This window comes from Staurois parvus, unplaced genomic scaffold (genome assembly GCF_062004578.1).
Source record: "Staurois parvus isolate SC_StPar_1 unplaced genomic scaffold, SC_StPar_1.0 ptg000020l, whole genome shotgun sequence".
Taxonomy (NCBI): domain Eukaryota; kingdom Metazoa; phylum Chordata; class Amphibia; order Anura; family Ranidae; genus Staurois; species Staurois parvus.
Window position 1 is genome coordinate 5,830,223 of NW_028317816.1, and position 13,678 is coordinate 5,843,900.

At 44.4% G+C, this 13,678-nt stretch overlaps 10 non-coding genes across 10 annotated transcripts; 6 read left to right on the forward strand and 4 right to left on the reverse strand.

Annotated features, from left to right (window-relative positions):
* Positions 1–1,172: 1,172 nt before the first annotated feature.
* TRNAS-GCU (transfer RNA serine (anticodon GCU)) lies at positions 1,173–1,254 on the forward strand. The gene has a single exon. It is a non-coding gene; the product is annotated as a tRNA-Ser (tRNA).
* Positions 1,255–1,466: 212 nt separating this feature from the next.
* TRNAT-AGU (transfer RNA threonine (anticodon AGU)) lies at positions 1,467–1,540 on the reverse strand. Its single transcript has one exon. It is a non-coding gene; the product is annotated as a tRNA-Thr (tRNA).
* Positions 1,541–4,694: 3,154 nt separating this feature from the next.
* On the forward strand, positions 4,695–4,776 carry TRNAS-GCU (transfer RNA serine (anticodon GCU)). Its single transcript has one exon. It is a non-coding gene; the product is annotated as a tRNA-Ser (tRNA).
* A 1,679-nt stretch (positions 4,777–6,455) lies between these two features.
* TRNAS-GCU (transfer RNA serine (anticodon GCU)) lies at positions 6,456–6,537 on the forward strand. The gene has a single exon. It is a non-coding gene; the product is annotated as a tRNA-Ser (tRNA).
* Positions 6,538–6,749: 212 nt separating this feature from the next.
* Positions 6,750–6,823, reverse strand: TRNAT-AGU (transfer RNA threonine (anticodon AGU)). Its single transcript has one exon. It is a non-coding gene; the product is annotated as a tRNA-Thr (tRNA).
* A 1,393-nt stretch (positions 6,824–8,216) lies between these two features.
* TRNAS-GCU (transfer RNA serine (anticodon GCU)) lies at positions 8,217–8,298 on the forward strand. Its single transcript has one exon. It is a non-coding gene; the product is annotated as a tRNA-Ser (tRNA).
* A 1,679-nt stretch (positions 8,299–9,977) lies between these two features.
* On the forward strand, positions 9,978–10,059 carry TRNAS-GCU (transfer RNA serine (anticodon GCU)). The gene has a single exon. It is a non-coding gene; the product is annotated as a tRNA-Ser (tRNA).
* A 212-nt stretch (positions 10,060–10,271) lies between these two features.
* TRNAT-AGU (transfer RNA threonine (anticodon AGU)) lies at positions 10,272–10,345 on the reverse strand. The gene has a single exon. It is a non-coding gene; the product is annotated as a tRNA-Thr (tRNA).
* Positions 10,346–11,737: 1,392 nt separating this feature from the next.
* Positions 11,738–11,819, forward strand: TRNAS-GCU (transfer RNA serine (anticodon GCU)). The gene has a single exon. It is a non-coding gene; the product is annotated as a tRNA-Ser (tRNA).
* Positions 11,820–12,031: 212 nt separating this feature from the next.
* On the reverse strand, positions 12,032–12,105 carry TRNAT-AGU (transfer RNA threonine (anticodon AGU)). Its single transcript has one exon. It is a non-coding gene; the product is annotated as a tRNA-Thr (tRNA).
* Positions 12,106–13,678: the final 1,573 nt, after the last annotated feature.

Below are 13,678 nucleotides of genomic sequence, written 5' to 3' on the forward strand. Positions count from 1 at the left end.
TGCTTATTTTTCTTAGCTGTTTGGTGCCAAGAAAAACCAGCTTACGAGTAGCTTGAAAACTTTCCAGCTTTGTACATTGCTTCATTTTTGCTAAAAGGTTTAAGAGCCAAGGCTACAACTCAGATATCTCTTGTGAAGTCAAGAGGTAACAGTGGGCCAATCCCACCTAATCTTATTTTAAACAGGCAGAGTCTGTGCTCTAGAATCAAACAATGGACCGAAAATAAAAGAAGGTGGGAAAAACCAATTTGCCCATCTTTTGGCTTCCACTCCCGTGAAGATGAAATGCATGCGGGCAAAAAGATTTGGGGAAGGAAACTATCTGCATCTTGCTTCAGACCGTTTCTTACGCTTCTAACTTTTCATTTGTCCCTTGGAAGACAGCAGGCAGACATCCTCCTGTTTTTGGAAGAACACAGAGTCCTTGATCTAGAGCTAATCAACAGGCTGAAAATGAACAAAGATGGGGAAGAAAAATAGGAACGCTGCCATTTTTCATACATCCTCCACCCTTGACGTTTGAATTCATGATCGCCAAGAGGAGTTTGTGAATATGACTATTTGTGGAAAGACATCCTGCATGTGTCTTTTAACCAAATGAATCATTGCCCGAGGTGAAGTCAAAGGGAACAGATACTGAAGCGGTGACAAGAGTTTTGGGACCCCAACCACAGTCAAACACTTTGCATTCATGTAAAAATGCCAGCCAGGTAGGAGAAAAGTGTAGACTTGAAATTGATGGTTGAGCTACATCTCTGAATGTCCTGGCAAAAGAGTGGCTCCATCCAGGCGAATTTCTCTTGACGCGGGCACAGTTCATCATCTAGAGCCAATAAAAAAGGAACAGCAGAAAGTGAAAAAAAAAGATGGGGAATACATGACATTTTGCACCTGTTGACGCTTCCTAATTCCATGCCGTTAGACTGCGTGTCTGCAGCAAAGTTGGTGAGCATTACTACTTGTGACTTGCTTTACACCCTTGATTGCATTTGTAACATTTGATTATACCCTTGGCAGAAAAGGAAGAATGAAGCTTTTGTCACAATGAATTGACAGCACGGAAGCAAGGTGCTCTATTAGGAGGTGAGAAACGGCATCCTGCTTGTGTCTTTTCCTCAAGTTTCTGCTTGTGACATGCAGCTCCCAAAATCAAAGCTCGCAAGCTTGCTGTGGATGAGGTGGCCGAGTGGTTAAGGCGATGGACTGCTAATCCATTGTGCTCTGCATGCATGGGTTCGAATCCCATCCTCATCGAGCCCTTCGTCTAAAGGTGCACTGTTTTGTGCTTGCCGTGGACACCAGGCTGGCATAACCTAGGCTAAAAGGTCCAGCAAACTCGCAGGGCTTTGAAGAGATCAGCTGGAAGCATCAAGAGCAGGGCTGCTGCCTAAACCATGCCATTGCGGCACAAAGCTCCCGAGGCCACTCTTAAAACCTTTTCAAGGGCTTAATCTGCAGCCAAAGAAAGGCGCTGCTGAGAGTTGAACTCAGGATCTCCTGTTTACTAGACAGGCGCTTTAACCAACTAAGCCACAGCACCACACCCGGACACTGTGCTCGTGCCAAAGGCAGACTTGTGTCAGCACAGGCACGGAACAGTTGTGAGGAACTTCTTGACAAATGTTACGCACATCAAGCTTCAAAATCTCTAACGCAGCATGAAAGGCAGAGGAGGAGATAGCAAAGGAGACTATGCAACGTCCTTTTGAACTCATCACTCCTCCAAAAGTTGTTGTTTTTTTCTTTTTCTTCTTTTTTCATTGCTTATTTTTCTTAGCTGTTTGGTGCCAAGAAAAACCAGCTTACGAGTAGCTTGAAAACTTTCCAGCTTTGTACATTGCTTCATTTTTGCTAAAAGGTTTAAGAGCCAAGGCTACAACTCAGATATCTCTTGTGAAGTCAAGAGGTAACAGTGGGCCAATCCCACCTAATCTTATTTTAAACAGGCAGAGTCTGTGCTCTAGAATCAAACAATGGACCGAAAATAAAAGAAGGTGGGAAAAAGCAATTTGCTTATCTTTTGGCTTCCACTCCCGTGAAGATGAAATGCATGCGGGCAAAAAGATTTGGGGAAGGAAACTATCTGCATCTTGCTTCAGACCGTTTCTTACGCTTCTAACTTTTCATTTGTCCCTTGGAAGACAGCAGGCAGACATCCTCCTGTTTTTGGAAGAACACAGAGTCCTTGATCTAGAGCTAATCAACAGGCTGAAAATGAACAAAGATGGGGAAGAAAAATAGGAACGCTGCCATTTTTCATACATCCTCCACCCTTGACGTTTGAATTCATGATCGCCAAGAGGAGTTTGTGAATATGACTATTTGTGGAAAGACATCCTGCATGTGTCTTTTAACCAAATGAATCATTGCCCGAGGTGAAGTCAAAGGGAACAGATACTGAAGCGGTGACAAGAGTTTTGGGACCCCAACCACAGTCAAACACTTTGCATTCATGTAAAAATGCCAGCCAGGTAGGAGAAAAGTGTAGACTTGAAATTGATGGTTGAGCTACATCTCTGAATGTCCTGGCAAAAGAGTGGCTCCATCCAGGCGAATTTCTCTTGACGCGGGCACAGTTCATCATCTAGAGCCAATAAAAAAGGAACAGCAGAAAGTGAAAAAAAAAGATGGGGAATACATGACATTTTGCACCTGTTGACGCTTCCTAATTCCATGCCGTTAGACTGCGTGTCTGCAGCAAAGTTGGTGAGCATTACTACTTGTGACTTGCTTTACACCCTTGATTGCATTTGTAACATTTGATTATACCCTTGGCAGAAAAGGAAGAATGAAGCTTTTGTCACAATGAATTGACAGCACGGAAGCAAGGTGCTCTATTAGGAGGTGAGAAACGGCATCCTGCTTGTGTCTTTTCCTCAAGTTTCTGCTTGTGACATGCAGCTCCCAAAATCAAAGCTCGCAAGCTTGCTGTGGATGAGGTGGCCGAGTGGTTAAGGCGATGGACTGCTAATCCATTGTGCTCTGCATGCATGGGTTTGAATCCCATCCTCATCGAGCCCTTCGTCTAAAGGTGCACTGTTTTGTGCTTGCCGTGGACACCAGGCTGGCATAACCTAGGCTAAAAGGTCCAGCAAACTCGCAGGGCTTTGAAGAGATCAGCTGGAAGCATCAAGAGCAGGGCTGCTGCCTAAACCATGCCATTGTGGCAAAAAGCTCCCGAGGCCACTCTTAAAACCTTTTCAAAGGCTTAATCTGCAGCCAAAGAAAGGCGCTGCTGAGAGTCAAACTCAGGATCTCCTATTTACTAGACAGGCACTTTAACCAACTAAGCCACAGCACCACACCCAGACACTGTGCTCGTGCCAAAGGCAGACTTGTGTCAGCACAGGCACAGAACAGTTGTGAGGAACTTCTTGACAAATGTTACGCACATCAAGCTTCAAAATCTCTAACGCAGCATGAAAGGCAGAGGAGGAGATAGCAAAGGAGACTATGCAACGTCCTTTTGAACTCATCACTCCTCCAAAAGTTGTTGTTTTTTTCTTTTTCTTCTTTTTTCATTGCTTATTTTTCTTAGCTGTTTGGTGCCAAGAAAAACCAGCTTACGAGTAGCTTGAAAACTTTCCAGCTTTGTACATTGCTTCATTTTTGCTAAAAGGTTTAAGAGCCAAGGCTACAACTCAGATATCTCTTGTGAAGTCAAGAGGTAACAGTGGGCCAATCCCACCTAATCTTATTTTAAACAGGCAGAGTCTGTGCTCTAGAATCAAACAATGGACCGAAAATAAAAGAAGGTGGGAAAAACCAATTTGCCCATCTTTTGGCTTCCACTCCCGTGAAGATGAAATGCATGCGGGCAAAAAGATTTGGGGAAGGAAACTATCTGCATCTTGCTTCAGACCGTTTCTTACGCTTCTAACTTTTCATTTGTCCCTTGGAAGAGAGCAGGCAGACATCCTCCTGTTTTTGGAAGAACACAGAGTCCTTGATCTAGAGCTAATCAACAGGCTGAAAATGAACAAAGATGGGGAAGAAAAATAGGAACGCTGCCATTTTTCATACATCCTCCACCCTTGACGTTTGAATTCATGATCGCCAAGAGGAGTTTGTGAATATGACTATTTGTGGAAAGACATCCTGCATGTGTCTTTTAACCAAATGAATCATTGCCCGAGGTGAAGTCAAAGGGAACAGATACTGAAGCGGTGACAAGAGTTTTGGGACCCCAACCACAGTCAAACACTTTGCATTCATGTAAAAATGCCAGCCAGGTAGGAGAAAAGTGTAGACTTGAAATTGATGGTTGAGCTACATCTCTGAATGTCCTGGCAAAAGAGTGGCTCCATCCAGGCGAATTTCTCTTGACGCGGGCACAGTTCATCATCTAGAGCCAATAAAAAAGGAACAGCAGAAAGTGAAAAAAAAAGATGGGGAATACATGACATTTTGCACCTGTTGACGCTTCCTAATTCCATGCCGTTAGACTGCGTGTCTGCAGCAAAGTTGGTGAGCATTACTACTTGTGACTTGCTTTACACCCTTGATTGCATTTGTAACATTTGATTATACCCTTGGCAGAAAAGGAAGAATGAAGCTTTTGTCACAATGAATTGACAGCACGGAAGCAAGGTGCTCTATTAGGAGGTGAGAAACGGCATCCTGCTTGTGTCTTTTCCTCAAGTTTCTGCTTGTGACATGCAGCTCCCAAAATCAAAGCTCGCAAGCTTGCTGTGGATGAGGTGGCCGAGTGGTTAAGGCGATGGACTGCTAATCCATTGTGCTCTGCATGCATGGGTTCGAATCCCATCCTCATCGAGCCCTTCGTCTAAAGGTGCACTGTTTTGTGCTTGCCGTGGACACCAGGCTGGCATAACCTAGGCTAAAAGGTCCAGCAAACTCGCAGGGCTTTGAAGAGATCAGCTGGAAGCATCAAGAGCAGGGCTGCTGCCTAAACCATGCCATTGCGGCAAAAAGCTCCCGAGGCCACTCTTAAAACCTTTTCAAAGGCTTAATCTGCAGCCAAAGAAAGGCGCTGCTGAGAGTCGAACTCGGGATCTCCTGTTTACTAGGCAGGAGCTTTAACCAACTAAGCCACAGCACCACACCCAGACACTGTGCTCGTGCCAAAGGCAGACTTGTGTCAGCACAGGCACAGAACAGTTGTGAGGAACTTCTTGACAAATGTTACGCACATCAAGCTTCAAAATCTCTAACGCAGCATGAAAGGCAGAGGAGGAGATAGCAAAGGAGACTATGCAACGTCCTTTTGAACTCATCACTCCTCCAAAAGTTGTTGTTTTTTTCTTTTTCTTCTTTTTTCATTGCTTATTTTTCTTAGCTGTTTGGTGCCAAGAAAAACCAGCTTACGAGTAGCTTGAAAACTTTCCAGCTTTGTACATTGCTTCATTTTTGCTAAAAGGTTTAAGAGCCAAGGCTACAACTCAGATATCTCTTGTGAAGTCAAGAGGTAACAGTGGGCCAATCCCACCTAATCTTATTTTAAACAGGCAGAGTCTGTACTCTAGAATCAAACAATGGACCGAAAATAAAAGAAGGTGGGAAAAACCAATTTGCCCATCTTTTGGCTTCCACTCCCGTGAAGATGAAATGCATGCGGGCAAAAAGATTTGGGGAAGGAAACTATCTGCATCTTGCTTCAGACCGTTTCTTACGCTTCTAACTTTTCATTTGTCCCTTGGAAGACAGCAGGCAGACATCCTCCTGTTTTTGGAAGAACACAGAGTCCTTGATCTAGAGCTAATCAACAGGCTGAAAATGAACAAAGATGGGGAAGAAAAATAGGAACGCTGCCATTTTTCATACATCCTCCACCCTTGACGTTTGAATTCATGATCGCCAAGAGGAGTTTGTGAATATGACTATTTGTGGAAAGACATCCTGCATGTGTCTTTTAACCAAATGAATCATTGCCCGAGGTGAAGTCAAAGGGAACAGATACTGAAGCGGTGACAAGAGTTTTGGGACCCCAACCACAGTCAAACACTTTGCATTCATGTAAAAATGCCAGCCAGGTAGGAGAAAAGTGTAGACTTGAAATTGATGGTTGAGCTACATCTCTGAATGTCCTGGCAAAAGAGTGGCTCCATCCAGGCGAATTTCTCTTGACGCGGGCACAGTTCATCATCTAGAGCCAATAAAAAAGGAACAGCAGAAAGTGAAAAAAAAAGATGGGGAATACATGACATTTTGCACCTGTTGACGCTTCCTAATTCCATGCCGTTAGACTGCGTGTCTGCAGCAAAGTTGGTGAGCATTACTACTTGTGACTTGCTTTACACCCTTGATTGCATTTGTAACATTTGATTATACCCTTGGCAGAAAAGGAAGAATGAAGCTTTTGTCACAATGAATTGACAGCACGGAAGCAAGGTGCTCTATTAGGAGGTGAGAAACGGCATCCTGCTTGTGTCTTTTCCTCAAGTTTCTGCTTGTGACATGCAGCTCCCAAAATCAAAGCTCGCAAGCTTGCTGTGGATGAGGTGGCCGAGTGGTTAAGGCGATGGACTGCTAATCCATTGTGCTCTGCATGCATGGGTTCGAATCCCATCCTCATCGAGCCCTTCGTCTAAAGGTGCACTGTTTTGTGCTTGCCGTGGACACCAGGCTGGCATAACCTAGGCTAAAAGGTCCAGCAAACTCGCAGGGCTTTGAAGAGATCAGCTGGAAGCATCAAGAGCAGGGCTGCTGCCTAAACCATGCCATTGTGGCAAAAAGCTCCCGAGGCCACTCTTAAAACCTTTTCAAAGGCTTAATCTGCAGCCAAAGAAAGGCGCTGCTGAGAGTCGAACTCAGGATCTCCTGTTTACTAGACAGGCGCTTTAACCAACTAAGCCACAGCACCACACCCAGACACTGTGCTCGTGCCAAAGGCAGACTTGTGTCAGCACAGGCACAGAACAGTTGTGAGGAACTTCTTGACAAATGTTACGCACATCAAGCTTCAAAATCTCTAACGCAGCATGAAAGGCAGAGGAGGAGATAGCAAAGGAGACTATGCAACGTCCTTTTGAACTCATCACTCCTCCAAAAGTTGTTGTTTTTTTCTTTTTCTTCTTTTTTCATTGCTTATTTTTCTTAGCTGTTTGGTGCCAAGAAAAACCAGCTTACGAGTAGCTTGAAAACTTTCCAGCTTTGTACATTGTTTCTTTTTTGCTAAAAGGTTTAAGAGCCAAGGCTACAACTCAGATATCTCTTGTGAAGTCAAGAGGTAACAGTGGGCCAATCCCACCTAATCTTATTTTAAACAGGCAGAGTCTGTGCTCTAGAATCAAACAATGGACCGAAAATAAAAGAAGGTGGGAAAAACCAATTTGCCCATCTTTTGGCTTCCACTCCCGTGAAGATGAAATGCATGCGGGCAAAAAGATTTGGGGAAGGAAACTATCTGCATCTTGCTTCAGACCGTTTCTTACGCTTCTAACTTTTCATTTGTCCCTTGGAAGAGAGCAGGCAGACATCCTCCTGTTTTTGGAAGAACACAGAGTCCTTGATCTAGAGCTAATCAACAGGCTGAAAATGAACAAAGATGGGGAAGAAAAATAGGAACGCTGCCATTTTTCATACATCCTCCACCCTTGACGTTTGAATTCATGATCGCCAAGAGGAGTTTGTGAATATGACTATTTGTGGAAAGACATCCTGCATGTGTCTTTTAACCAAATGAATCATTGCCCGAGGTGAAGTCAAAGGGAACAGATACTGAAGCGGTGACAAGAGTTTTGGGACCCCAACCACAGTCAAACACTTTGCATTCATGTAAAAATGCCAGCCAGGTAGGAGAAAAGTGTAGACTTGAAATTGATGGTTGAGCTACATCTCTGAATGTCCTGGCAAAAGAGTGGCTCCATCCAGGCGAATTTCTCTTGACGCGGGCACAGTTCATCATCTAGAGCCAATAAAAAAGGAACAGCAGAAAGTGAAAAAAAAAGATGGGGAATACATGACATTTTGCACCTGTTGACGCTTCCTAATTCCATGCCGTTAGACTGCGTGTCTGCAGCAAAGTTGGTGAGCATTACTACTTGTGACTTGCTTTACACCCTTGATTGCATTTGTAACATTTGATTATACCCTTGGCAGAAAAGGAAGAATGAAGCTTTTGTCACAATGAATTGACAGCACGGAAGCAAGGTGCTCTATTAGGAGGTGAGAAACGGCATCCTGCTTGTGTCTTTTCCTCAAGTTTCTGCTTGTGACATGCAGCTCCCAAAATCAAAGCTCGCAAGCTTGCTGTGGATGAGGTGGCCGAGTGGTTAAGGCGATGGACTGCTAATCCATTGTGCTCTGCATGCATGGGTTCGAATCCCATCCTCATCGAGCCCTTCGTCTAAAGGTGCACTGTTTTGTGCTTGCCGTGGACACCAGGCTGGCATAACCTAGGCTAAAAGGTCCAGCAAACTCGCAGGGCTTTGAAGAGATCAGCTGGAAGCATCAAGAGCAGGGCTGCTGCCTAAACCATGCCATTGCGGCAAAAAGCTCCCGAGGCCACTCTTAAAACCTTTTCAAAGGCTTAATCTGCAGCCAAAGAAAGGCGCTGCTGAGAGTCGAACTCGGGATCTCCTGTTTACTAGGCAGGCGCTTTAACCAACTAAGCCACAGCACCACACCCAGACACTGTGCTCGTGCCAAAGGCAGACTTGTGTCAGCACAGGCACAGAACAGTTGTGAGGAACTTCTTGACAAATGTTACGCACATCAAGCTTCAAAATCTCTAACGCAGCATGAAAGGCAGAGGAGGAGATAGCAAAGGAGACTATGCAACGTCCTTTTGAACTCATCACTCCTCCAAAAGTTGTTGTTTTTTTCTTTTTCTTCTTTTTTCATTGCTTATTTTTCTTAGCTGTTTGGTGCCAAGAAAAACCAGCTTACGAGTAGCTTGAAAACTTTCCAGCTTTGTACATTGCTTCATTTTTGCTAAAAGGTTTAAGAGCCAAGGCTACAACTCAGATATCTCTTGTGAAGTCAAGAGGTAACAGTGGGCCAATCCCACCTAATCTTATTTTAAACAGGCAGAGTCTGTGCTCTAGAATCAAACAATGGACCGAAAATAAAAGAAGGTGGGAAAAACCAATTTGCCCATCTTTTGGCTTCCACTCCCGTGAAGATGAAATGCATGCGGGCAAAAAGATTTGGGGAAGGAAACTATCTGCATCTTGCTTCAGACCGTTTCTTACGCTTCTAACTTTTCATTTGTCCCTTGGAAGAGAGCAGGCAGACATCCTCCTGTTTTTGGAAGAACACAGAGTCCTTGATCTAGAGCTAATCAACAGGCTGAAAATGAACAAAGATGGGGAAGAAAAATAGGAACGCTGCCATTTTTCATACATCCTCCACCCTTGACGTTTGAATTCATGATCGCCAAGAGGAGTTTGTGAATATGACTATTTGTGGAAAGACATCCTGCATGTGTCTTTTAACCAAATGAATCATTGCCCGAGGTGAAGTCAAAGGGAACAGATACTGAAGCGGTGACAAGAGTTTTGGGACCCCAACCACAGTCAAACACTTTGCATTCATGTAAAAATGCCAGCCAGGTAGGAGAAAAGTGTAGACTTGAAATTGATGGTTGAGCTACATCTCTGAATGTCCTGGCAAAAGAGTGGCTCCATCCAGGCGAATTTCTCTTGACGCGGGCACAGTTCATCATCTAGAGCCAATAAAAAAGGAACAGCAGAAAGTGAAAAAAAAAGATGGGGAATACATGACATTTTGCACCTGTTGACGCTTCCTAATTCCATGCCGTTAGACTGCGTGTCTGCAGCAAAGTTGGTGAGCATTACTACTTGTGACTTGCTTTACACCCTTGATTGCATTTGTAACATTTGATTATACCCTTGGCAGAAAAGGAAGAATGAAGCTTTTGTCACAATGAATTGACAGCACGGAAGCAAGGTGCTCTATTAGGAGGTGAGAAACGGCATCCTGCTTGTGTCTTTTCCTCAAGTTTCTGCTTGTGACATGCAGCTCCCAAAATCAAAGCTCGCAAGCTTGCTGTGGATGAGGTGGCCGAGTGGTTAAGGCGATGGACTGCTAATCCATTGTGCTCTGCATGCATGGGTTCGAATCCCATCCTCATCGAGCCCTTCGTCTAAAGGTGCACTGTTTTGTGCTTGCCGTGGACACCAGGCTGGCATAACCTAGGCTAAAAGGTCCAGCAAACTCGCAGGGCTTTGAAGAGATCAGCTGGAAGCATCAAGAGCAGGGCTGCTGCCTAAACCATGCCATTGTGGCAAAAAGCTCCCGAGGCCACTCTTAAAACCTTTTCAAAGGCTTAATCTGCAGCCAAAGAAAGGCGCTGCTGAGAGTTGAACTCAGGATCTCCTGTTTACTAGACAGGCGCTTTAACCAACTAAGCCACAGCACCACACCAAGACACTGTGCTCGTGCCAAAGGCAGACTTGTGTCAGCACAGGCACAGAACAGTTGTGAGGAACTTCTTGACAAATGTTACGCACATCAAGCTTCAAAATCTCTAACGCAGCATGAAAGGCAGAGGAGGAGATAGCAAAGGAGACTATGCAACGTCCTTTTGAACTCATCACTCCTCCAAAAGTTGTTGTTTTTTTCTTTTTCTTCTTTTTTCATTGCTTATTTTTCTTAGCTGTTTGGTGCCAAGAAAAACCAGCTTACGAGTAGCTTGAAAACTTTCCAGCTTTGTACATTGCTTCATTTTTGCTAAAAGGTTTAAGAGCCAAGGCTACAACTCAGATATCTCTTGTGAAGTCAAGAGGTAACAGTGGGCCAATCCCACCTAATCTTATTTTAAACAGGCAGAGTCTGTACTCTAGAATCAAACAATGGACCGAAAATAAAAGAAGGTGGGAAAAACCAATTTGCCCATCTTTTGGCTTCCACTCCCGTGAAGATGAAATGCATGCGGGCAAAAAGATTTGGGGAAGGAAACTATCTGCATCTTGCTTCAGACCGTTTCTTACGCTTCTAACTTTTCATTTGTCCCTTGGAAGACAGCAGGCAGACATCCTCCTGTTTTTGGAAGAACACAGAGTCCTTGATCTAGAGCTAATCAACAGGCTGAAAATGAACAAAGATGGGGAAGAAAAATAGGAACGCTGCCATTTTTCATACATCCTCCACCCTTGACGTTTGAATTCATGATCGCCAAGAGGAGTTTGTGAATATGACTATTTGTGGAAAGACATCCTGCATGTGTCTTTTAACCAAATGAATCATTGCCCGAGGTGAAGTCAAAGGGAACAGATACTGAAGCGGTGACAAGAGTTTTGGGACCCCAACCACAGTCAAACACTTTGCATTCATGTAAAAATGCCAGCCAGGTAGGAGAAAAGTGTAGACTTGAAATTGATGGTTGAGCTACATCTCTGAATGTCCTGGCAAAAGAGTGGCTCCATCCAGGCGAATTTCTCTTGACGCGGGCACAGTTCATCATCTAGAGCCAATAAAAAAGGAACAGCAGAAAGTGAAAAAAAAGATGGGGAATACATGACATTTTGCACCTGTTGACGCTTCCTAATTCCATGCCGTTAGACTGCGTGTCTGCAGCAAAGTTGGTGAGCATTACTACTTGTGACTTGCTTTACACCCTTGATTGCATTTGTAACATTTGATTATACCCTTGGCAGAAAAGGAAGAATGAAGCTTTTGTCACAATGAATTGACAGCACGGAAGCAAGGTGCTCTATTAGGAGGTGAGAAACGGCATCCTGCTTGTGTCTTTTCCTCAAGTTTCTGCTTGTGACATGCAGCTCCCAAAATCAAAGCTCGCAAGCTTGCTGTGGATGAGGTGGCCGAGTGGTTAAGGCGATGGACTGCTAATCCATTGTGCTCTGCATGCATGGGTTCGAATCCCATCCTCATCGAGCCCTTCGTCTAAAGGTGCACTGTTTTGTGCTTGCCGTGGACACCAGGCTGGCATAACCTAGGCTAAAAGGTCCAGCAAACTCGCAGGGCTTTGAAGAGATCAGCTGGAAGCATCAAGAGCAGGGCTGCTGCCTAAACCATGCCATTGCGGCACAAAGCTCCCGAGGCCACTCTTAAAACCTTTTCAAGGGCTTAATCTGCAGCCAAAGAAAGGCGCTGCTGAGAGTTGAACTCAGGATCTCCTGTTTACTAGACAGGCGCTTTAACCAACTAAGCCACAGCACCACACCCGGACACTGTGCTCGTGCCAAAGGCAGACTTGTGTCAGCACAGGCACGGAACAGTTGTGAGGAACTTCTTGACAAATGTTACGCACATCAAGCTTCAAAATCTCTAACGCAGCATGAAAGGCAGAGGAGGAGATAGCAAAGGAGACTATGCAACGTCCTTTTGAACTCATCACTCCTCCAAAAGTTGTTGTTTTTTTCTTTTTCTTCTTTTTTCATTGCTTATTTTTCTTAGCTGTTTGGTGCCAAGAAAAACCAGCTTACGAGTAGCTTGAAAACTTTCCAGCTTTGTACATTGCTTCATTTTTGCTAAAAGGTTTAAGAGCCAAGGCTACAACTCAGATATCTCTTGTGAAGTCAAGAGGTAACAGTGGGCCAATCCCACCTAATCTTATTTTAAACAGGCAGAGTCTGTGCTCTAGAATCAAACAATGGACCGAAAATAAAAGAAGGTGGGAAAAAGCAATTTGCTTATCTTTTGGCTTCCACTCCCGTGAAGATGAAATGCATGCGGGCAAAAAGATTTGGGGAAGGAAACTATCTGCATCTTGCTTCAGACCGTTTCTTACGCTTCTAACTTTTCATTTGTCCCTTGGAAGACAGCAGGCAGACATCCTCCTGTTTTTGGAAGAACACAGAGTCCTTGATCTAGAGCTAATCAACAGGCTGAAAATGAACAAAGATGGGGAAGAAAAATAGGAACGCTGCCATTTTTCATACATCCTCCACCCTTGACGTTTGAATTCATGATCGCCAAGAGGAGTTTGTGAATATGACTATTTGTGGAAAGACATCCTGCATGTGTCTTTTAACCAAATGAATCATTGCCCGAGGTGAAGTCAAAGGGAACAGATACTGAAGCGGTGACAAGAGTTTTGGGACCCCAACCACAGTCAAACACTTTGCATTCATGTAAAAATGCCAGCCAGGTAGGAGAAAAGTGTAGACTTGAAATTGATGGTTGAGCTACATCTCTGAATGTCCTGGCAAAAGAGTGGCTCCATCCAGGCGAATTTCTCTTGACGCGGGCACAGTTCATCATCTAGAGCCAATAAAAAAGGAACAGCAGAAAGTGAAAAAAAAAGATGGGGAATACATGACATTTTGCACCTGTTGACGCTTCCTAATTCCATGCCGTTAGACTGCGTGTCTGCAGCAAAGTTGGTGAGCATTACTACTTGTGACTTGCTTTACACCCTTGATTGCATTTGTAACATTTGATTATACCCTTGGCAGAAAAGGAAGAATGAAGCTTTTGTCACAATGAATTGACAGCACGGAAGCAAGGTGCTCTATTAGGAGGTGAGAAACGGCATCCTGCTTGTGTCTTTTCCTCAAGTTTCTGCTTGTGACATGCAGCTCCCAAAATCAAAGCTCGCAAGCTTGCTGTGGATGAGGTGGCCGAGTGGTTAAGGCGATGGACTGCTAATCCATTGTGCTCTGCATGCATGGGTTTGAATCCCATCCTCATCGAGCCCTTCGTCTAAAGGTGCACTGTTTTGTGCTTGCCGTGGACACCAGGCTGGCATAACCTAGGCTAAAAGGTCCAGCAAACTCGCAGGGCTTTGAAG